The 26,048-nt window shown below is 43.6% G+C and overlaps 1 protein-coding gene across 1 annotated transcript in view; it reads right to left on the bottom strand.

The window, feature by feature from the left end:
- Positions 1-26,048, bottom strand: part of LOC109896004 (SET-binding protein-like) — a gene marked incomplete at its 3' end in the record, with an annotated part of 61,017 nt that overhangs the window by 24,656 nt on the left and 10,313 nt on the right. The gene's annotated exons all lie outside the window — the stretch shown is intronic.

Here is a 26,048-nt window from a genome sequence, read left to right as displayed (position 1 = left end):
TTGCTAAAATCTCTAAAAACCTGTTTTCGCTTTGTCATTATGGGGTTTTGTGTGGAGATTGATGAGGATTTTTCTTTAATCCACTTTAGAATAAGGCTGTAACGTACCAAAACGTGGGAAAAGTCAAGGGTTCTGAATACAAGTCAGTTTGTCAAATCTCTGTTCTGCTAGCACTGCCCTGGTCAACTGTAAGTGCTGTTATTGTTAAGTGGAAACATCTAGGAGCAACAACGGCTCAGCTGCGAAGTGGTAGGCCACACAATCTCACTGAATAGGACCGCTGAGTGCTTGAGCAGGATTGCAACACTCACTACAGAGTTCTTGTACTGACATCTGGAAGCAATGTCAGCACAAGAACTGTTCGTCGGGAGCTTCAAAAAATGCACACAGGCCTAAGATCACCATGTGTAATGCAAAGCATTGGCTGCAGAGGTGTAAAGCTCACCCGGAATTGGACTCTGGAGCAGTGGAAATTCGTTCTCTCGAATGATGAATCATGCTTCGCCATCTGGCAGGCCGACGGACGATTCTGGGTTTGGCGGATGCCAGGAGAACGCTACCTGACACAAGGCATAGTGCCAACTGTAAAGTTTGGTGGGAGGAGGAATAATTGTCTGGGGCTGTTTTTCATGGTTCGGGGTAGGCCCCTTAGTTCCAGTGAAGGGAAATCTTAACGCTACAGTATACAATGACATTCTAGACAATTCTGTGCATCCAACTTTGTGGCAACACTTTGGGGAAGGCCATTTCCTGTTTCAGCATGACAATGCCCCTGTGCACAAAGCATGGTTCATACAGAAATGGTTTGTCGAGATCGGTGTGTGTGTGTCTGCATCTTTGGCTCAAAGATGATGTAAACAAGGTATTTAAACCAGTTCAAACAGTGTGCAATAAAATATGCCATCTCTGGAAAAACTGCCGTATTCAAGGTGTCTTCTTCCCTTTCCCCACTGAGCTTGAGAGTTATGCTTTACATTACTTCTTTAAGGCAACCATGGATGTAATGCACAGTGCTACACAAGACTTGCTCATTTAAAAGTGTAACACTTAGAACATGAGTGATATGTGTGGTATTAAAAATAGCGACTACTAGCATGAATTCATCTTTATCCTACAGAGACGACTCGATCTCGGAGTGTGTTATTACAACAGAATGGAGAGGTTCCCCTGCTGAACAACACAGTCACATGCTATACAAAGCATACGTCTAATGCCTGTCATTACCATTAATGACTGTGTGTGTGTGTGTGTGTGTGTGTGTGTGTGTGTGTGTGTGTGTGTGTGTGTGTGTGTTGAATAGCTATAAGAGCATTGCTTCAGGAAGGCAATTACAGTGATTATTACGGCGATTATGTGCTGATTGTTCCTCTCATGTAGTGGTGTGATACTAAGCCAGAGCAGATGCACTACACACAGAAAATATCCCACACATGCAGACACACACTTGTGTTGTCACGATACCAGAATTTAGACTTCGATACCGAAAAGTTACCAGTATTATGCTACTCGATACCATCACGATACTCGATACCAAAACGTTATCAAAACGATCACAAAAAAAAGAAGGCATATTAGCCAATGTCACAGAATAGCACTTAAATCCAGAAAGATAAACTCAGTTTACTGCTCTGTTCAATTGTTGGACATCTTCTGAGTTCAATATTCAAATTTTTTAAATCAACATTTTTCAGACACCCATGTATGTATTAAAGAATCAATTATAAAAAATCATACAATCAATTTGACTTTGTTTTTACCTATCTAACTACATAATGGTAATAATTTATTTGAATGGTAAATCTCTATTGATAAACTGGGTAAAATCAAGATGTAGCCTAGGCTTATTCACAATCCGGATAAATATTTAATAAAAAAAGTGTGTGCATGAATTTTGTTACTGAGCTTGTTTTGGCTGATTTCATGGGGCTACATAAGAAAAACTGTTTCTCTTCCATTTGGGACTTATTTTATTGTTGATCAACAACATTTGCATGGAAGTAACTTATTTTATAAAAGTGTGCGCTGTCGCTTTAACCGCTAATGACATCAGTCACGAGACAAGAGGGGGGCGGTCACACAGTCAGTTCGCTAAGGCAATAGATAATCTTTGGGAGAGATGTGAGAAAGAGACCGATTAAGTGAATGAATAAAGTTTTGGTGGCAATCAGCATTGAAATCAACATATTTTGCATTATGGTTTGCATATTATCACAAACAAAGCACTAGGGTAGTGAATTGATGTTAGCTTCAGCACGGAAAGTTAGCCTACAAAGCAGGAAGCTACCAGTATCTTATTGCATTGTAAAGTGTTCTAGCCTGTATAGACATTGTTTTGCGAACAGTAATTAACAGGTTCAACATTTCTACATGCCGTGTCGCATTATTCAAGTGTGTAAACTTCTGTGCAGCATTTGTGGGGAGCTAAACCTGATGCAGCCCAGACTCCCAGTGTAGCAGAACCGGCGCCAGGATAAAGTGACTAAGGGGGCAGTTGAAATTGGTGAGGGGGTTCTTGCATTGGAATTAAATTGAATTCTGCTTACATGACACTATACCACAATAAACATAAAGTTCAAATGCCTAAATGCTGAGACCATTGATTATGTGCTTTTGAAGTGACAGGTTGGCGTGTATTCATTTCCACTGCGCTGTATCAGAACAATGGACAGCGCCTTACACACAAATGCAAGGCCGTTTTGGTAATGAACATAGGTTACAAGATAGATAGGGTGCAGCCATACACACAGCTGTCTTACCAAAATAATACAAACTAAATGCTGAAAGTAGTAGCCTAGTTATTCATGAAAGCAAACAAACATACTGAATAGCAGTTTGTCTTAGAATACCGACACAACTGTGAATGCGAACGAATGTGAACAGAACAAAACAGTGGTACAAAGTAGGCCTAGTAAACAAAATATCAGATGGATATGACAATCTATATTTAAGTTAGTTACATTAACAGTAAACAAACACAGTAAACAAAAGGCGAAAGGAGATCCAAACAGCCTATAGTCTACTACTGTGAGATGCAGCCATGCACAGTTATTTTACCAAACAAATATGCCTATAGGCCGGCTTCAAACATGGAAAATCATGCCGCTCAGGAGAACAGAATCACGTTGTGATATGGCACAATACACTTCTGTGGATAAAATTCCACCCACGTAATCAATTAAGCAATGCCAGCCTACCATAAACACATTTCCAATACATACAGTTCCATTTACAACCATGAAAACCAATAGGCTACAAGACAATTGAGTGCTTTTGACCAAGAATTGACAGGTTGGCACGAAATCTCCAATCTCTATTTGCACCAAGGACAGTGCCCTACATACTAAAGCAAGGCCGTTGAAAACCTAGGTTAGCTAAAAGCTAAAAGTGGGGTAGCATGTGACAAGTTCCTCAAGGCAAAGAAAAGAACCAAGGGCTGCAGTGGAGGTGCCGGTGGAAAGGCTACCCCAGAAATGTTGCTGCAGCTTCCCTGGTTTGTTTGGCATGTGAAGCATGAGAAGACTGAAAGCAACATGCCGTCTTCACCAGAGGATGAGGTATGTTGTTGAATTTTCTATTGTAGCCGACAAAAACAGTACTCATGTTTGCTAACAATAGCTAGCCCACTAGCACTAGCTACTTGGCTGGCTAGTGGCTAGCTAGCTTAGTAGCATACTCATGCAGAGAAAGCAAGGCAATCAACTAAACTATAGATCTTTACAACTTTTTAATAAAACATTATTTTGTTAGAGAAAGAAAATCATAAGCTTCTCACATTGGTAACACCGAAGTAAAAGTTTAGCAGCATGGTCCAGCTACAATGTTGCAAATGTTTGAACAGAGTTGAGTAGCTAGGCCTGGCCTACTAAACACTGCTCAAACGTTTGCAACAGTATAGTCTATTGTAGTCTTGTTTTTATGATATTTTATATGATTTTCATTGATCGTTTTGGATGAATACGTGTACAAAATAGCCCTCTACTTTTTTATTTTTCAAGGCAGAAACACAAGTGAATGAAGATAGCATCAGGTGTTCTCTGCGCCTCTGCCTGTTCATCAGCCCCCAGCACTGCCTGTTCATCAGTCCCCAGCACTGCCTGTTCATCAGTCCCCAGCACTGCCTGTTCATCAGTCCCCAGCACTGCCTGTTCATCAGTCCCCAGCACTGCCTCTGCCCCCAGCACTACCTGTTCATCAGTCCCCAGCACTGCCTCTGCCCCCAGCACTGCCTGTTCATCAGCCCCCAGCACTGCCTGTTCATCAGTCCCCAGCACTGCCTCTGCCCCCAGCACTGCCTGTTCATCAGCCCCCAGCACTGCCTGTTCATCAGCACCCAGCACTGCCTGTTCATCAGCCCCCAGCACTGCCTGTTCATCAGCCCCCAGCACTGCCTGTTCATCAGTCCCCAGCACTGACTGATCATCGGCCCCCAGCCCATCTCTCATACCCTAAGACCATCACAAACTTTTACAAATTCACAATTGAGAGCATCCTGTCGGGCTGTATCACCGCCTGGTACGGAAACTGCACCGCAGGGCTCTCCAGAGGGTGGTACGGTCTACCCAACGCTTCACCGGGGGCCTGCCCTCCAGGACACCTACAGCACCCGATCTCACAGGAAGGCAAAAAAGATCATCAAGGATGAACCACCCGAGCCATGGCCTGTTCACCTCGCTATCATCCAGAATACGAGGTTGTTACAGGTGCATCAAAGCTTGGACCGAGAGACTGAAAAACAGCTTCTATCTCAAGGCCAACCGACTGGTAATTAGCCATCACTAGCCGGCTGCCACCCGGTTACTCAACCCTGCACATTAGAGGCTGCTGAGGAATATACAGTTGAAGTCAGACGTTTACATACACCTTAACGGAATACATTTAAACTCAGTTTTTAACCATTCCTGACATTTAATCCTAGTAAAAATGCCTTGTCTTAGGTCAGTTAGGATCACCACTTTATTTTAAGAATGTGAAATATCAGAATATTAGTAGAGATAATTATTTATTTCAGGTTTTATTTCTTTCATCACATTCCCAGTGGGTCAGAAGTTTACATACACTGAATTAGTATTTGGTAGCATTGCCTTCAAATTGTTTTACTTGGGTCAAAGATTTTGGGTAGCCTTCCACAAGCTTTCCACAACAACTTGTGTGAATTTTGGCCCACTCCTCCTGACAGAGCTGGTGTAACGGAGTCAGGTTTGTAGGCCTCCTTGCTCGCACACCCTTTTTCAGTTCTGCCAACAAATGTGCTATAGGATTGAGGTCAGAGCTTTGTGTTGGCCACTCCAATACCTTGACTTTGTTGTCCTTAAGCCATTTTGCCACAACTTTGGAAGTATGCTTGGGGTAATTGTCCATTTGGAAGACCCATTTGTGACCACTTCAATATATCCACATAATTTTCCTGTCTCATGGTGCCATCTATTTTGTGAAGAGCACCAGTCCCTCCTCCCTCCCCACAACATGATGCTGCCACCCCCATGCTTCACGGTTGGGAGGGTGTTCTTCAGCTTGCAAGGCTCCCCCTTTTTCCTCCAAACATAACAATGGTCATTATGGGCAAACAGTTCTATTTTTGTTTCAGCAGACCAGAGGACATTTCTCTAAAAACTACAATCTTTCTCCCCATGTGCAGTTGCAAACCATAGTCTGGCTTTTTTATGATGGTTCTTCCTTGCTGAGCGGTCAATCAGGTTATGTCGATATCGGACTCGTTTTACTGTGGATATAGATACTTTTGTACCCGTTCCTCCAGCATCTTCACAGGGTCCTTTGCTGTTCTGGGATTGATTTCCACTTTTCGCACAAAAGTACGCTCATCTCTAGGAGAAAGCGGTATGACGGCTGCGTGGTCCCATGGTGTTTATACTTGCGTACTATTGTTTGTACAGATGAACGTCGTACCTCCAGGCGTTTGGAAATTGCTCCCAAGGATGAACCAGACTTGAGGTCTTGGCTGATTTCTTTTCATTTTCCCATGATGTCAAGCAAAGAGGCACTGAGTTTGAAGGTAGGCCTTGAAATACATCCACAGTTACACCTCCAATTGACTCAAATGATGTCAATTAGCCAATCAGAAGCTTCTAAAGCCATAACACTATTGTCTGGAATTTTCCAAGCTGTTTAAAAAGGCAGTCAACTAAGTGTATGTAAACTTCTGACCCACTGGAATTGTGATACAGTGAATGATAAGTGAAATAATCTGTCTGTAAACAATTGTTGGAAAAATTCCTTGTGTCATGCATGAAGTAGATGTCCTAACAGACTTGCCAGAACTATAGTTTGTTAACAATACATTTTTGGAGTGGTTGAAAAACGAGTTTTAATGACTCCAACCTAAGTGTATGTAAACTTCTGACTTCAACTGTACATAGACATGGAATCACTGGTCACTTTAATAATGTTTACATACTGCTTTACTCATCTCATATGTATATACTGTATTCTATTCTACTGTATTTAATCAATGCCACTCCGACATTGCTCATCTTAATATTGATATATTTCTTAATTCCATTCTTTTACTTTCAGATTTGTGTATTGTAGTGAATTGTTAGATACTACTGCACTGTTGGAGCTACTGTAGGAACACAAGCATTTTGCTACACCTGCAATAACATCTGCTGATATGTGTATGTAACCAATAACATCTGCTGATATGTGTATGTAACCAATAACATCTGCTGATATGTGTATGTAACCAATAACATCTGCTGATATGTGTATGTAACCAATAACATCTGCTGATATGTGTATGTAACCAATAACATCTGCTGATATGTGTATGTAACCAATAACATCTGCTGATATGTGTATGTAACCAATAACATCTGCTGATATGTGTATGTAACCAATAACATTTGCTGATATGTGTATGTAACCAATAACATTTGATTTGTTCTGTAATCGCCAAAGGTGCTTCGACAAAGTATTGACTCAGGGGTATGAATACTTTAGATAAATTAGATTTCTGTATTTTATTTAAAAATACATGTACTAAACTTTCTTAAAACATGTTTTCACTTTGTCATTATGGGGGTATTGTGTGTAGATGGGGGAGAACAAAATATATATTTAATCCATTTTGAATTTAGGCTGAAACAACAAAATCAAGGGGTATGAATACCTTCTGAAGGCACTGGAGCTCCATTCTTGTGCATTTTATTCCTCCTGTCTTCCAATTTGTTTATATTATACTTTTTAAACTCTGCATCTTTGAGAAGGGCTCGTAAGCATTGCATTGTTAAATCTACACCCGTTGTATTTGGCGCATGTGACAAATACGATTGGATTGATTGGACGATGCGTGCCTATAAAAAGGGACATTAGCTGCACTGATAGACAGACTTGATCGGTGAGACACATTTAACAGAAGTAACGAAAGAAACAAAAGGTCTAGTCCTGAACCGTTTTTTATCGAAAAAGTAACGACGTTTCGGTGTATCGTGGAACACTAACACACACACACACACACACACACACACACACACACACACAGAAAGTTTGTTCAGCAACACAGCGTTCTCCTAGGTTATACAAAACAATAATAATACATGCCATTTAGCTAATGCTTTTTCCCAAAGCGACTTTTAACGGGATATACTTTTGTAGGTGCCAGGCGCATCGATTTGAGTGTGCCAAGAACTGCAATGCTGCTGGGTTTTTCACTCTTAACAGTTTCCTGTGTGTATCAAGAATGGTCCACCATCCAAAGGACATGCAGCCAACTTGACAGAACTATGGGAAGCATTGGAGTCAACATGGGCCAACATCCCTGTGGAAAGCTTGATGCCTTGTAGAGTCCATACCACGACGAATTGAGGCTGTTCAGAAGGCAAAAGGGGGTGCAACTCAATATTAGGAAGGTATTCCTAATGTTTTGTACACTCTGTGTACATTTTATGTATGGGTGGTCCTGGGAATCGAACCCACTGTCCGGGCATTGCAAGCGTCTTGCTCTACCAACTGAGCTACAGAGGAAAAATTCCCAGTGCTCCCAAAACATAAACAACACACAACATTTCCACTGACCTGCCGTTACATCCCATACTCTGTGAACAGGACCAAATCCACCTCATGCAGCCTGGCAACAAGTAACCTTGGCTTGTGCGAGCTTTGGCTTGTGCGAGCCGGAATGGCTCATAGAAGCAGGAGCCCATCTCCTGTTTCTGTAGTGAGGCAGCTTGATGTAGCCTACAAGTACACCCCCTGGACAGGATGCTAGTCTATTGCAGCGCCTTACCCACAATCGATCTCCTTAATGCTGAGTGTCAAGCAGAGACGCACTGGGTACCATTTTTAGAGTCTATGGTATATCCCGGCCGGGGACGAACTCCCAACCTTCCAAGCTCAGGGAGGACACTCAAGTCATGAGGCCACTGAGTTGGTCAACCTGGCAACAAGGGCGCAGACAATTTTTCGCGGTTGTCTTTCAGCCTTCTGGAACATTGACAAACAGCTGGTGATCTCGTTAAATATAAATTGCATTTGTCAAATATATTTAATAACGTGCATCGAATTTGAAAGATGTTCATTCTCTGTTAGGGAATTATTGAAAAAATGTCAACTTTGCTTTCATGTAATAATACGCAGTCATTAGTATTCCCATAGACTGAACCTGGCTGGTTAGCTGCCTAGCCATGTGGCACCACAGACAGCAAATGTCCTAATTTTATCTACATAAAACACCTCCTCGTTTCTGTCCTTTTTCAATGGTTTTCTGTGTATAACAACTTCACCCTTTGACATTTAATTCATACAGTGCATTTGGAAAGTATTCAGACCCCTTCCCCTTTTCCACATTTTGTTATGTTCCAGCCTTATTCTAAAATAGATTAAATAAAAACATTCCCTCATCAATCTACACACAATATCCCATAATGACAAAGTGAAAATGAGGTATTTAGAAATTGTTGCAAATTTATAAAAAAAAATATATATATATATTATTTGCATAAGTATTCAGACCCTTTGCTATGAGACTCGAAATTGAGCTCAGGTGCATCCTATTTCCACTGATCATCTTTGAGATGTTTCTACAGCTTGATTGGAGTCCACCTGTGGTAAATTCAATTGATTGGACATGATTTGGAAAGGCATAAGCACCCACAGTTGACAGTGCATGTCAGAGCAAAAACCAAGCCATGAGGTCGAAGAAATTGTCCGTAGAGCTCCGAGACAGGATTGTGTCGAGCCACAGATCTGGGGAAGGGTACCAAAAAATGTCTGCAGCATTGAAGGTCCCCAAGAACACAGTGGCCTCCATCAATCTTAAATGGAAGAAGTTTGGAACCACCAAGACTCTTCCTAGAGCTGGCTGCCCGGCTAAACTGAGAAGGGCCTTGGTCAGGGAGGTGACCAAGAACCAGATGGTCACTTTGACAGAGCTCCAAAGTTTCTCTGTGGAGATGGTTGTCCTTCTGGAAGTTTCTCCCATCTCTGCAGCATTCCACCAATCAGACCTTTATGGTAGTGGCCAGACGGAAGCCACTCGTCAGTAAAATCCACATGACAGCCCGCTGGGAGTTTTCCAAAAGGACCATGACGTTAAGTCTGGAGGAAACATGGCACCATCCCTACGGTGAAGCACAGTGGTGGCAGCATCATGCTGTGGGGATTATTTTCAGCGGCAGGGACTGGGAGACTAGTCAGGATCGAGGGAAAAATTTACGGAGAAAAATACAGAGAGATCCTTGATGAAAACCCGCTCAGGACCTCAGACAGTGGCGAAAGTTCCCCTTCCAACAGGACAACTATTCTAAGCACATAGCCAAGACAATGCAGGAGTGGCTTCGGGACAAGTCTCTGAATGTCCTTGAGTGGCCCAGCCAGAGCCTGGACTTGAACCTGATCAAACAGCTCTGGAGAGACCTGAAAATAGCTGTGCTGTGATGCTCCCCATCCAACCTGACAGAGCTTGAGAGGATCTGCAGAGAAGAATGGGAGAAACTCCCCAAATACAGGTGTGCCAAGCTTGTAGCATCATACCCAAGAAGACTCGAGGCTGTAATCGCTGCCAAAGGTGCTTCAACAAAGTACTGAGTAAAGGGTCTGAATACTTATGTAAATGTGATACTTCAGATATTTATTTAAGGCTGTAACAAAACAAAATGTGGAAAAATTCAAGGGTCTGAATACTTTCCAAATGTACTGTATTTAACAATGATTTTGCTTGTCAAAGAAAAACAATCGCATTCGATCAGAAATTGGGTCAAGTGGTCAGGGCTACACAAGGTTAATAAAATGGCTCAAGTACAACAGGAAGCAATGCCTAACCCCTGAGTTGCTTCAGACCCTGAAGGATGACTTCCTGTGTGGAATGGTGGTAGACTTCAGGAAACAGCAGAGGGAGCAGAGGGAGCACTCCCCTCTATCACTGTGTCATCTTGTCTACTCTCTGTCCCTAGATGACCTGATAACCCTAAAAGGGGAAACACACACACAAAGAGGGAAAATGGGCAGAGAGAGACACAATGGTTTTAACCAATCACACAACTCCCTGCCCTCCAGCCCCCACACACCAACAATAAGGCCTTTGTCTCAGGCAGCTCACACACATACACACACACTTGCAGTAAAGGAAACACCATTTCTGGACACAGGACTGGTCTTCAGTGTGTGAGAGAGTGCGTGTGCGTGCATGTCCACCTGGGCACATGACTGCAGCTGCCCCTTCTTTCCCCCTCCCCCATCTCATTTTCTCCCACTCTCACCCTCTCTCTCTGTCTGTAGGTGAGAGGTCACGCACAGCAACATTCCACACTGAAAACGACAGAGCAGTGAAGGGAACAGAGAAGAGAAAAGTGACAGAGCACTACAGAGGAGAGATGATGGGTTCTCATACTGCCATAGAGCCACCAACACACGCTGAGTTGTGTATGTGTGTATGTGTATGTACCACTAGACCTTGTGACTGTAGTCATAAAACAGATCTTTGTTTGTCCTAAGACAGACTGACTTACAGACTAACTGACAGAAAAGAAAGATGGAAAGAATGAGAGAGAAAGGAAAGAAAGAAGAGAGGAACATACAGTAATTAAAAACAGAGAGGTAGAACGAGAGAGGGGGAGAGAGTGGAGGGAAAGGTAGCAGTATGGGGACAGGATCAAGGGCTGATAGGGCAGTGTTGAAAGCAGATCTTCCCACCACACACACACACACACACACACACTCACACACACTCACACTCACACACTCTGACATGCGGGCTCTAGAGGACAGCTGATGGGGAGATCTCGTTTCACTGACAAACACACTTAAGCTTCAAGTGAGAAACAGTGAAAACCAATACTCTGCCGCCTCTCTGCCCCTTTCCATGTCTCCCCTCTCCTTGCCCTACTTCACCCTCTGCACCTCCGCCCATCTCCCTACTTTCCATGTCTCCCCTCTTCCTGCCCTACCTCACCCTCTGCACCTCTGCCCATCTCCCTACTTTCCATGTCTCCCCTCTCCCTGCCCTACCTCACCCTCTGCACCTCCGCCCATCTCCCTACTTTCCATGTCTCCCCTCTCCCTGCCCTACCTCACCCTCTGCACCTCCGCCCATCTCCCTACTTTCCATGTCTCCCCTCTCCCTGCCCTACCTCACCCTCTGCACCTCCGCCCATCTCCCTACTTTCCATGTCTCCCCTCTCCCTGCCCTACCTCACCCTCTGCACCTCCGCCCATCTCCCTACTTTCCATGTCTCCCCTCTCCCTGCCCTACCTCACCCTCTGCACCTCCGCCCATCTTCCTACTTTCCATGTCTCCCCTCTCCCTACCCTACCTCACCCTCTGCACCTCCGCCCATCTCCCTACTTCCCATGTCTCCACATCTCCCTTGCCTCTCCAGGGTAGACCAGATCCCCCCGACGCACACAGGTTACTCAACCAGAGGACTGATCCCAAATGTCGCCCCTAAATCGACACTAGCCCTAACACACAATAATCGACTCAGTCTCTGTGCTGTAGGTAGCCCTAACACACAATAATCGACTCAGTCTCTGTGCTGTAGGTAGTCTTACCCACACCTAACTGTCTCTGTCCTGTAGGTAGTCTTACCCACACCTAACTGTCTCTGTGCTGTAGGTAGTAATACCCACACCTAACTGTCTCTGTGCTGTAGGTAGTAATACCCACACCTAACTGTCTCTGTGCTGTAGGTAGTAATACCCACACCTAACTGTCTCTGTGCTGTAGGTAGTAATACCCACACCTAACTGTCTCTGTGCTGTAGGTAGTAATACCCCACACCTAACTGTCTCTGTGCTGTAGGTAGTAATACCCCACACCTAACTGTCTCTGTGCTGTAGGTAGTAATACCCACACCTAACTCTCTCTGTGCTGTAGGTAGTAATACCCACACCTAACTGTCTCTGTGCTGTAGGTAGTAATACCCACACCTAACTGTCTCTGTGCTGTAGGTAGTAATACCCCACACCTAACTGTCTCTGTGCTGTAGGTAGTAATACCCCACACCTAACAGTCTCTGTGCTGTAGCCTTGAAGCTTGTTAGCTGAGGCACCTTCAACAAGTGTGCCAGAACAATGCTACCATTTCCATAGCGAGGTCAGAGGTGAGCAGTCACCATACAGCAAAGACGATGTGTTATGGGGCTAGAGTTTCACAATCTGTCACCAGTAAAACGCACAGAGCTGGCCAAGAAAACACACACACACACACACACACACACACACTAGGGCTGGGACAATACCAGTATCACAATCAGGGCTGGGAATTGCCAGGGACCCCCTTATCACAATACTTAGGTGCCGATACAGTATTGCAATTTTATATGTATTATGACACTGCGATTGTATTGCGATTTGATGTTCCAAACATATTGGTCACTATACACGGAGTGTACAAAAACATGCTCTTTCCATGACATAGACTATCCAGGTGAAAGTGCTGATCCCTTATTGATGTCACTTCAAATCAGTTTAGATGAAAGGGAGGAGACAGGTTAAAGGATTTTTAGGCCTTGAGACATGGATTGTGCATGTGTACCATTCAGAAGGTAAATGGGCAAGACAAAGATTTAAGTGCCTTTGAACGTGGTATGGTAGTAGGTGCCAGGCGCACCGGTTTGAGTGTGTCAACAACTGCAAAGCTGCTGGGTTTTTCATGATCAACAGTTTCCCGTTTGTATCAAGAATGGTGCACCACCCAAAGGACATCCAGCCAACTTGACACAACTGTGGGAAGCATTGGAGTCAACATGGGCCAGCTTCCCTGTGGAACGATTTCAAACATCCTTGTAAAGTCCATGCCCTGATGAATTGAGGCTATTCTGAGAGCAAAAGGGGATACAACTCAATATTAGGAAGGTGTTCCTAATGTTTTGTACACTCCGTAGGTCTGCTGCAGAGAGAAAACAGAGAGCATGAGAACTCATTTTGATCAGTCAGGGAAATAAAAGTGCTGAAAACATGTTGGCTCCCTATGTAAAACGAAGACGGAGAACAAGTTATGATGGAAAATACTGGAGTGGGGAGTTTTGGCGCAGATACAGCCAACTAGCGCTAGCTAACATGTTTTTTTTAACAAATCGATCATTGGAGTCAAATATCGATACAATATCGTCAAAAAATATTATCGCGATATGTAACTATCGATTTCCCCCTCCCCATCACTAATCGCGATACTCATTAGTATTGTGGCAAGGAAACAAAACACAAAGCAGGTTTAACTTCGGAAAACCTGCCCTAATGTTGGAAACAAACATCATTGTTGTCATCCAGTCACATTTGTTTATTCTCCAAGCTATATCACACAATATTTGACATACAGCAGGTTTTTAAAGGACCAAAGAGTTTTGTCTGCTTCGGGTTTTCTTTTTTGCCATGGCAAAAATATTGCCTAACTGGTATCATCACAGCCCTAATACACATAGTCCATCCCTCAGGGCAAGACAGCTGAGGGAGTGGAGGCCAGGCCAGACTGCTGTTGTCTCAACCCTGACTCCTTCACATAAAGACACACTATTGGTCGAGTCAACATTCCCCAGCCTGCTCTTGTCTCTGCGACCCCAGAAGGTCAGGCAGGGTCAGAGTTCACCTCGCCTCTGTCTCTGTGCAGCCAGCCTACCCGTGTGTGTGTGGGGGAGTGTGTGTGTGTGTGTGTGGGAGAGAGTGACCTTGCAGTCTTTCCTTCCATTTGAGGTTATGCACTGCAGCACCAGCAGTTCGGATTAGGAAGCAGAAGCGTTTGTGTTTGTATGTGTGTGTATAAAACGTTGTTTTGGCCATTTTGCACGGTCATACATCCCCTCAGAAAAGCAGGGACGTGTGTGTGTGTGTGTGTGTGTGAGGTAGTGGGGGGTGGGGTAGACACAGATGGACAGCTGGTGTTTCTGTGATGGTAAATCATTCAGAGGCACCCCCCCCCCCGAAACACACACACAACTCTGCTCCCACCCCCCTCCCTCACACAGAGAAGCGCTCCTCTATATCAGGGATCATCAAGTAGATTCAGCTGCGGGCCAATTCTTTCTTGAGCGGGTGGTAAGGGGCTGGAACCTAATTACAAATCATTTGTCAATCGCAAATTAACCACAAGAAGGACAAACAGATATAACATTTGGCTTAAACATAATAATTTCAAACTCTGCTTACATTTGTATATAATTATGTACACTACATGATCAAAAGTATGTGGACACCTGGTCCTTCAACATCTCATTCCAACCAAAATTATGTCCATTAATATGGAGTTGGTCCCCCCTTTGCTGCTATAACAGCCTCCATTGTTCTTGGAAGGCTTTCCAATATATGTTGGAACATTGCTTCCATTCAGCCACGACAGCATTAGTGAGGTTGGGCACTGATGTTGGGTGACTAGACCTGGCTCGCTGTCTGTGTTCCAATTCATCCCAAAAGTGGTTTGATGGGGTTGAGGTCAGGGCTCTGTGCAGGCCAATAAAGTTCTTGCAACACCGATTGCAAAACAAACCATTTCTGTATGGACCTCAATTTATGCATGGGGGCATTGTCATGCGGAAACAGGAAAAGGCCTTTCCCAAACTGTTGCCACAAGGTTGGAAGCACAGAATCATCAAGAATGCCATATCCCTTCACTGGAATTAAAGGCCCTAGCCCAAACCATGAAAAACAGCCCCAGGCCATTATTCCTCCTCCACCAAACATGACAGTTGCCACGTTTCATTGGGGCAGGTAGCGTTTTAGGGAAATCCGCCAAACCTAGATTCGTCTGTCAAAATGCCAGATGGTGAAGAGTGATTCATCACTCCAGAGAACACATTTCCAGAGTCTAATGGCAGCAAGCTTTACACCACTAGAGCCGATGCTTGGCATTGCGCATGGTGATCTTAGGCTTGTGTTCGGCTGCTCGGCCATTGAAACCCATTTCATGAAGCTCCCAACAAACATTTATTGTGCTGACGTTGCTTCCAGTGGCAGTCTGTAACTTGGTTGTGAGTGTTGCAACAGAGGACAGACGATTTTACACGATACGTGCTTCAGCACTCAGTGGTCTTGTTCTGTGAGCTCGTGTGGCCTACCACTTTGCGGCTGAGCCATAGTTGCACTAGTCATTTCCACATCCCAGTAACAGCACTTACAGTTGACCAGGGAAGCTCTAGCAGGGCAGAAATTTGACAAAATTTGACACTACCTACAGCACAGAGACAGTTAGGTGTGGGTATGACGATGCCACGTTGAAAGTTACTGAGCTCTTCATTAAGGTCATTCTACTGCCAATGTTTGTCTATGGAGATTGCATGGCTGTGTGCTTGATCTGTCAGCAACGGGTAAAGCTGAAATAACCGAATCAACTAATTTGAAGGGGTGTCCACATACAGTATATATACAAAAGTATCTCTTTTATGTGTGGGAATACTTTGGAACAGATTTCCAACATTAACATCACTTGGAGCTGATTTGCTGGTGTCAAACATCAAAACATTTACTGTTGAAGTCAGAAGTTTACATACACATTAGCCAAATACATTTAAACTCCGTTTTTCACAATTCCTGACATTTAATCCTAGTAGAAATTCCTTGTCTTGGGTCAGTTAGGATAGCCACTTTATTTTAAGAATGTGAACTGTCAGAATAATAGTAGAGAATAGTAGAGAAGTTTACATACACTCAATTAGTATTTGGTAGCATTGCCTTTAAATTGTTTAACTTGGGTCAAACGTTTAGGGTAGCCTTCCACAAGCTTCCCACAATAAGTTGGGTGAATTTTGGCCCATTCCTCCTGACAGAGCTGCTGTAAATGAGTCAGGTTTGTAGGACTCCTTGCTCGCTCACGCTTTTTCAGTTCTACCCACAAATTTCCTATGGGATTGGAAGTCAGAGCTTTGTGATGGCCACTCCAATACCTTGACTTTGTCGTCCTTAAGCCATTTTGCCACAACTTTGGAAGTATGCTTGGGGTCATTGTCTAGTTGGAAGACCAATTTGCGACCAGTCTTTAACTTCCTGACTGATGTCTTGAGATGTTGCTTCAATATATCCACATACTTTTCCTCCCTCATGAAAGCCATCTATTTTGTGAAGTGCACCAGTCCCTCCTGCAGCAAAGCACCCCCACAACATGCTGCCACCCCCGTGCTTCACGGTTGGGATGGTGTTCTGCAGCTTACAAGCCTCCCCCTTTATCCTCCAAACATAACGATGGTAATTATGGGCAAACCGTTCTATTTTTGTTTCATCAGACCAGAGGACATTTCTTCAAAAAGTACGATTTTTGTCCCCATGTGCAGTTGCAAACCGTAGTCTGGCTTTTTTATGACGGATTTGGAGCAATGGCTTCTTCTTTGCTGAGCGGCCTTTCAGGTTATGTTGATATAGGACTCGTTTTACTGTGGATATAGATACTTTTGTACAATCTGGGATTGATTTGCACTTTTCACACAAAAGTACGCTCATCTCTAGGAGACAGAACGCGTCTCCTTCCTGAGCGGTATGACGGCTGCGTGGTCCCATGGTGTTTATACTTGCGTACTATTGTTTGTTCAGATGAACGTGGTATTTTCAGGCGTTTGGAAATTTCTCCCAAGGATGAACCAGACTTGTGGAGGTCTACAATTTCTTTCTGAGGTCTTGGCTGATTTCTTTTGATTTTCCCATGATGTCAAGCAAAGAGGCACTGAGTTTGAAGGTAGGCCTTGAAATACATCCACAGGTACACCTCCAATTGACTCAAATTATGTCAATTAGACTATCAGAAGCTTCTAAAGCCATGACATAATTTTCTGGAATTTTCCAAGCTGTTTAAAGGCACAGTCAACTTAGTGTTTGTAAACTTCTGACCCACTGGAATTGTGATACAGTGAATGATAAGTGAAATAATCTGTCTGTAAACATTTGTTGGAAAAATTACTTGTGTCATGCACAAAGTAGATGTCCTAACCGACTTGCCAAAACTATAGTTTGTTAACAATACATTTGTGGAGTGGTTGAAAAACAAGTTTTAATGACTCCAACCTAAGTGTATGTAAACTACCGACTTCAAATGCATATTTTATTTGGTCAGAAAACTTGGGGGGACAAATAAAACGACCGCCTACAGTTGGGGAACCCTGGTCTACAGGCTAGAACACGTGAATAGACCGGCCAGTAGACCAGTCACCCACAGAATTGACAGGTTTGCTAAACGTGGGTGTGACCAATAAAATATGATTTAATTTGATAAAAGACATACTGAAAAACACTGCCCAGGGTACAGCCAACAGCTCATTTACATGTCTTAAGTAACACAACTTTTATGAACTCATCAAGTCCCTCAGGTCACCAACCGCCACCCATTCCTGGGATAAATTCACACATCAAAAGGCACACCACACACACCCACCACACACACACCCCACACAGACACACCACACAGACATAGTGCTCAGGGGACCACCAAGCATAGAGGCTGCCGAGGTGAGATGTGTTTATGTCCAAAGCCAGGACACACTTAGGCACTCAAAATACACGCACACACACAAGGGGAGAGACACACACACAAGGGGAGAGAGAGAGAGAGACACACACACACACACACAAGGAGAGAGAGAGAGAGAGAGAGAGAGAGAGAGAGAGACACACACACACACACACACAAGGGGAGAGAGAGAGAGACACACACACACACACGGGGAGAGAGAGAGAGACACAAACACACACACAAGGAGAGAGAGAGAGAGAGAGAGAGAGAGAGAGAGAGAGAGAGAGAGAGAGAGAGAGACACACACAAGGGGAGAGAGAGAGAGACACACACACACACACAAGGGGAGAGAGAGAGAGACACACACACACACACACACACACACACAGAGAGAGAGACACACACACACACACACACACAAAGACAGACTGGACTGCTTTAACAGCTTCTTCTTATCTCTGTCCACAGATAGTGAGATGGATTAACAGCTAAATCTGGCACACACACTCTGACCACAATCCCGGGTCTGTGTGTGTGTGTGTTGGACTGCTAACTGAATGTGTCAGGGAGAGTGATGCAGGGGTTGACCCAAGGTTCATTATACCAGAACACACACATTCATCTTCCACTACTAACACACACACCATTTACTGATTTGTGTGACAGAACATACACCACATCACTTACTGTGCACTGTGAATCTGATAATAATTCTCTCTCTCCTCCCCACTACCCTCCCCCTCATACACACCTCCCGCCCTGAAGGGGCCTCTTAACCAGGTTCTCCATATGCCCGTCTCCCCCCACTCTCTATGGCTCACGTTCTGGCCTCTCCTCTACTCTCTGTCACCATCTGCCACTTGACAACAGAGAGATGAAAGAGAGAGACAGGGAAAGATAAAGACAGAGAGAGGTGGTTGGAGAGATAGAGAGAGAGAAAGAAAGAAAGAAAGAAAGAAAGAAAGAAAGAAAGAAAGAAAGAAAGGGAGGGAGGGAGAGAGAGAGAGAGGGCAGCCCCAGACTGCCTCTCTTACACACACACACACACACACACAGTTCCAGTCTATATTACAATGATAGCTAATAGCTGAATGGAGGGATAGAGGAGAAAGGAGAAAAGGAAAAAGAAAGAAGGGAAGGGAGAAATAGTGGGATAGACTAGAGGTAAGGAGAGAGAGAGAGGGGGAGAAGATGACAACAACCCATTGCAACCCAGTCAGTGAGCATGCTCACTCCGTTTCCTGACACCACTGCAGCAACTGCCAATTTTAGCAGAGAGACAGACAGGATGAGAGGGAGATCGCTCTGGATCAGAGGGTCAAAGTGCAAGTTTGCTCTAAACACACACACACACACACTGCAAACACTACACTCCCATAGGGACCTGAACAGACATTACAGAGCACTACAGTGACACCAAAAGGTGGCTGTGTGAGAGAGGAGGAGGGTTAGAGAGACAGCAGAGGCCACGTGCTGATTTCATTAGAGGAGAGACAGAGAGAGAGAGAGAGAGAGAGAGGTCTGTGACCACAAATGGAGAGCAGAGGCCAGCTGTCAGTGGTTGATGTCAGCTCTATTCAAAATCAAATCAAATGTTATTGGTTACATACACATATTTAGCAGATGTTATTGCTGGTGTAGTGAAATGCTTGTGTTCCAAGCTCCAACAGTACAGTAAAATCTAACAATTCACAACAATACACACAAATCTAAAAGTAAAATAATCCAATTAAGAAATATATAAATATTAGGACAAGCAATGTCAGTGTGGAATTTACTAAAATAGAGTAGAATAGAATACAGTATATACATATATGATGTGTAAAGCAGTATGTAATCATTATTAAAGTGACTAGTGTTCCATTATTTAAAGTAGCCAGTGATTCCATGTCTATGTACATAGGGCAGCAGCCTCTAAGGTGCAGGGTTGAGTAACCGGGTGGTAGCCGGCTAGTGATGGCTATTTAACAGTCCGATGGCCTTGAGATTGAATAACAGCTTCTGTCTCTCGGTCCCTGCTTTGATGCACCTGTACTAACCTCGCCTACTGGATGATAGCGGGGTAAACAGGACGTGGCTCGGGTGATTGATGTCCTTGATGATCGTTTTGGCCTTCCTGTGACATCGGGTGCTGTAGGTGTCCTGGAGGGCAGGCAGTGTGCCCTCAGTGATGCGTTGGGCAGACCGCACCATGCTCTGGAGAGCCCTGCGGTTGCGGGGGGGTGCAGTTGCTGTACCAGGCAGTGATACAGCTCGATGGGATGCTCTCAATTATGCATCTGTAAAAGTTTGAGGGTCTTACAGGACAAGCCAAATTTGTTGCACCTTCTCCATCTGAAATGGGTGGACCATTTCAGATAGTCAGTGATATGTACGGCGAGGAACTTGAAGCTTTCCAACTTCTCCACTGCGGTCCCATCGATGTTGATAGGGGCATGCACCCTCTGCTTTTTCCTGAAGTCCATGATCAGCTCCTTTGTTTTGTTGATGTTGCGGGAGAGGTTATTTTCCTGGCACCACTCTGCCAGAGCCCTCACCTCCCTGTAGGCTGTCTCGTCATCGTTGGTAATCGAGCCTACTATGGTTGTGTCGTCTGCAAACTTGATGATTGAGTTGGAGGCGTGTGTGGCCATGTAGTCATGGGTGAACAGGGAGTACAGAAGAGGGCTGAGTACACATCCTTGTGGGGCCCGTGTGTTGAGGATCAGCCTGTGTGTGTGTGTGTGGGTGTGTGCCCCTGAATGACCGGTTTCAATTACATATAAACTTTGACCCTATGTATTGTAGCCAAGGAAGCAAAGGAGCTACAGAGAGAGAGCTGAGAGAGAGGGAGATATACCAATGACCTAAGATCCATTCACTTCTGTCCTAGTACACACACACACAATACTGCGCACATAATGAGATGCTTGGGTACAAGATGGCTGCTCTCCAGGGAAAAGAGAGAGTCAGCGAGGTGCTGGGTGTATGAAAGGAACAAACACACACACACACACACACACACACGCACACAGCAAGCTGCATAGTGTATGAGAAGAGCTGAGCACACAGCAAGTCAACACAGGTTAATGACTCTAGAAGAGACTGCCACACACACACAAAAATGTATTTATACACACACTGTCAGAAAACCCATTAAGTGGTGTTGTAGAGGGGTGGAGTGATGGCATCTCATTTAAACAGCAATACTGGTCTTTCTATCAATCACTCCTCAAACGTTCGGTCTATGGAAATGTGTTAAGACATGGACAGTCAACCCAGAATATATCTATCTATATACACCCACAATAAGACTCAATCATGGACACTCTTACTGACAGTTGTGGCTGCTTTGCATGATGTATTGTTGTCTCTACCTGCTTTCCCTTCATGCTGTTGTCTGTGCCCTATAATGTTTGTACCATGTTTTGTGCTGTTACCATGTTGTTGTCATGGTGTGTTGCTACCATGCTGTGTTGTCATGTGTTGATGCCTTAGGTCTCTCTTTATGTAGTGTTGTCTATCTTGTCATGATGTGTGTTTTGTCCTATATTTTTTATTCCAGCCCCTGTCCCCACAGGAGGCCGTCATTGTAAATAAGAATTTGTCCTTAACGGACTTGCCTAGTTAAATAAAAAATAAAATAACGATAGCTATACAATCGGAACATATCCATAAACTTACCTTCTCAGATGCTATAGGCAACAGCAGACGAGAGCCAAATTCATCACACAAGAAAACCCTCAAACAGTCAATCCAACACAGCTAACGTTTAAAGGACATTTACAGTACAACTATTCAACAACATATTTTAAACTATCAGAATCTGATCAATAGGGATGGGATCTCTCCTTACAAGCACAATTTGATAAGCATCTAGATACATGGGCTCCGATACGATGCAGGAATGAGACTTTTAGTTCGAAACGATTCGACTAGTGGAACGAACCGATGTGATTAGGTTCTATTCGATACGATATGTTTTTCATAACTGAGTAAAATTTCAGGTCTGCTGAGCACAAACTTGAACGTTGTGAAAATTCTGTGTACCTTCCGGCGCGCGTTTACTGTGAACACTGAGGTTTTACCCGCTTTAAGTTCGTTTTAACAGTAGTCAAGTAGGCTACTGCAGCTATTTGATCAAAATGTAGACCTACCAGTGGCCTACCATCAAAAACAATGGAGAAAATGCATCTCATAATATTTTAACATGGAAATAGCTGTTCTATCATTCAGCCTACAGTACCAGCCAATGTGTGGTGTTCAATGTAGGCCTACATTCCATGAGACTTTTGAAAAAACATGCAGGGCTTGACTGTTTATCCACCTGTCCTTCAGACAAGGAGGTGACTGAAAAGGTTGTGTTGTTTGATGCAAGAAACTACTTCACAAAATAAAATGCATCATTATTACCATACCATTATTACAGATAATCAGACAAATTACATTACCTTCTGCCTATTGACTACTTAGCTTATTCCAGCCGGTCTCAAAAGACAACAAAAAGTTATTTGTCTGACTCACTTTTCAAAGATGTCTAGAAATGTAGTGAGCAATCACTCCCCAATTGCTGACAACAAATTATCTATAACGGGGCTAATAACTCTAACTAGTAAAGGATATGAACAAATGTACACGTCACTACATGTTGCTCTCGCTCACGACCGCTCATGCTGTAAAAACAGTCCAGTTCAAAGTGAATGGCACAGACCTCATATATGGCAATGATCTATTTGCATATAGGCCTACTGCAGCTCTGATTGGTTATGACGCACCGGTCGGTGTAGCGTATGGGCCTCAGTCGTGCCTGTCAATGTAATAGAATCCTACCTCAAAGAGTTCTGCCTACAACAAAATCTATTGCATACTTAGTTTTGCATACTAAGTCTTGCATAGCTCGTTTTGTTTCGGTATGTGATATTGAAAGTGGCTAATATTGCAGTGATTCGATCACATTTCCCACAGTAAAGGGAAACGTAACTAATGGGGAAAACTCTAAGAAATGTAAGTGAAGTTCATATTGCAGATTTTTCTTCTGCGTGACAGTCACCCTTCTTAGTAGGTGTGACCCATTCCTATTCCCCCCTCCCTCCTTTGGCTCATGTTGTGGATATATCTATGCACAAAACAAAACATCATGGATAACTCATCTTGTGTTTGTATAATTGTTTGTGGGAACAAGGCACACGGATAGAATCAGCCTGCATTCATCAATATTCAATACAGATATTCAAAATACAATTCATGAATTCAAATAATCGCATTATAATATCTCATAATAAGCTTTTGAACTTTTTGACTACTCTATTAAATGTATCTAATGTTGTTTCCTTGGCACTGTTCACACGAGCGTTGGAGAGCTCTAGTGAAAGTTTATGTGGAGGTTTCCATCTGGTCACCAACATTCTTTTTGCAGCGGTCAGTCCAGACAACCATACAGGTTTCTGGGGAACTGTGAGAGTCAGTGAAGTGAAGAGTCAACGTTCAACAACAGTATATTTGGAAGATAAGAGACTTTTTTCTAATGTGTATTCTGTTGGTATTGTATTGTAGTCTTTACAGTAACTGTTCCCATTGATTTACGGATGGCTTCTAGTACTTTTTTCTAATGTGTATTCTGTTGGTATTGTATTGTAGTCTTTACAGTAACTGTTCCCATGGATTTACGGCTTCTAGTACTTTTTTCTAATGTGTATTCTGTTGGTATTGTATTGTAGTCTTTACAGTAACTGTTCCCATTGATTTACGGCTTCTAGTACTTTTTTTATATATACAGTGACCTCGGAAACTATTCAGACCCTTTGACTTTTTCCACATTTTGTTACATGCCACGACTCCCGCCGATGTTGGCTCCCCCGCCTGTTCGGGTGGTGCTCGGCGGTCGTCGTCACCGGCCTACTAGCCGCCACCGATCCCTTTTTCTTTTCGGTTAGTTTTGTCTCATTTGTTACACCTGTTCCTAGTTTGTGTGTGCTTGATTTTCTTCCCTATTCAGCGTATGGAACCCGCCCCTTCGTTTTGCGGGATTATTTTGATGTGCACGTTGTATCGTTTGGTGTTGTTAGTGCTCTGGACCTTGTTACCCGTTGTTTTGGGTTGGTCAGTGTTTGCGCCCTGCGTGTCGGCATTTCATTTTGGTGCTGTATTAAAGTGCACTTTTCCCCTGGACCTCTCTGCTCTCTGCGCCTGATTCCTCGCTACACACCTAGCCAGCCGTGACATTACAGCCTTATTATAAAATGTATAAAAAAAAAAAAATCTCCCTCATCAATCTACACACAATACCCCATAATGACAAAGCAAAAACAGGTTTTTAGAAATGTTGGCAAATTTATACAAAATAAAAAAAACAGAAATATTACATTTACATAAGTATTCAGATCCTTTATTCAGTACTTTGTTGAAGCACCTTTGGCAGCGATTACTGCCTTGAGTCATCTTGGGTATGACGCTACAAGCTTGGCACTCCTGTATTTGGGAAGTTTCTCCCATTCAACTCTGCAGATCCTCTCAAGCTCTGTCAGGTTAGATGGGGAGCGTCGCTGCACTGCTATTTTCAGGTCTCTCCAGAGATGTTCGACTGTGTTCAAGTCCGGGCTCTGGCTGGGCCATTCAAGGACATTTAGAGATTTTTCCCGAAGCCACTCATTAGTTGTGTGCTTAGGGTCGTTGTCCTGTTGGAAAGGTGTACGTTGGCCCCAGTCTGAGGTCCTATGCGCTCTGGAGGTTTTCATCAAGGACCTCTCTGTACTTTGCTCTGTTCATCTTTCTCTCAATCTTGACTAGTCTCCCAGTCCCTGCCACTGAAAAACATCCCCACAGCATCTTGCTTCTCATGGTTTGAGTCTTTATGTGCCTTTTGGTAAACTCCAAGTGGGCTGTCACGTGCCTTTTACTGAGGAGTGTTTCTGTCTGGCTACTCTACCATAAAGGCCTGATTGGTGGAGTGCTACAGAAATGGTTGTCTTTCTGGAAGATTATTCCATCTCCACAGAGGAACTCTAGAGCTCTGTCAGAGTGACCATCGGGTTCTTGGTCACCTTCCTGACCAAGACCCTTCTCCCCCGATTGCTCAGTTTGGCTGGGTGGCCAGCTCTATGAAGAGTCTTGGTGTTCTTGGGGACCTTCAATGCTGCAGAAATGTTCTGGTACCCTTCCCCTCGACACAGTCCTGTCTCGGAGCCCTACGGACAATTCCTTCGACCTCATGGCTTGGTTTTTGCTTTGACATGCACTGTCAACTGTGGGATCTTATATAGACAGGTGTGAGCCTTTCCAAATCATGTCCGATCAATTCAATTTGCCACTCCAATCAAGTTGTAGAAAAATCTCAAGGATGATCAATGGAAACAGGATGCACTTGAGCTCAATTTCAAATTTCATAGCAAAGAGTCTGAATACTTCTATAAATAAGGTATTGTTTTATATTTTTATGAATTTGCAAAATCAAAAAAACTGTTTTTACTTTGTCATTATGGGGTATTGTGTATAGATTGCTGAGGAAAATGTTTTATTTCATCCATTTTAAAATAAGGCTGTAACGTAACAAAATGTGGAAAAGGTCAAGAGGTCTACTTGTGTTCTGACTACCTAACAACTCAGTAAGTGGATGGAGTGGGAGTGATTTTAATATTGCCAAAGCTATTTTACAAACATCTGAATGCTGAAGTTGCCACGCAGATGTAGCCTACGTATATTAGAACAGGGATAGGGTAGCCCTACCTCTCGTTGGCGCAAGCAGCTGTGTCTCCCGCACGGTGCACAGTTATCTGATTTGTAGATCAATGTTATACACAGTTATATGCATAAACGTTTGATATCCTGAAGGAGAGGATGCATCAACTCAGTCACAACAGATGAGGTATTTTCAGAATAAGGCAGAAAAAAAACAAGATTAAAAAACATCTGTGAATTTGAGATTAGTAACGTTTGAGTCTGTTTCCTTACTGATGCACGCTTCATTTTGGATTGGTCTGGATTCCCTTGGACCGATGCACTTGCATCTTAAAAATGTAAACACTTAAACATTTGATGCGTATCCGTGAAGTGTTACATCCCTACTGATCATCTCTTTGGGCAACACAACCAAACAATCAGCTCTAAACTGCTGACTAACATTCCTAAATGTTTCAGCATCATTTAAAGCTACATTAGCAACAGTGTATTCATACCAGTAACGTATCTAAAAGGC

This window comes from Oncorhynchus kisutch, linkage group LG8, assembly GCF_002021735.2.
Source record: "Oncorhynchus kisutch isolate 150728-3 linkage group LG8, Okis_V2, whole genome shotgun sequence".
Lineage (NCBI taxonomy): Eukaryota > Metazoa > Chordata > Actinopteri > Salmoniformes > Salmonidae > Oncorhynchus > Oncorhynchus kisutch.
This window is presented reverse-complemented; position numbering and strand designations above follow the sequence as displayed.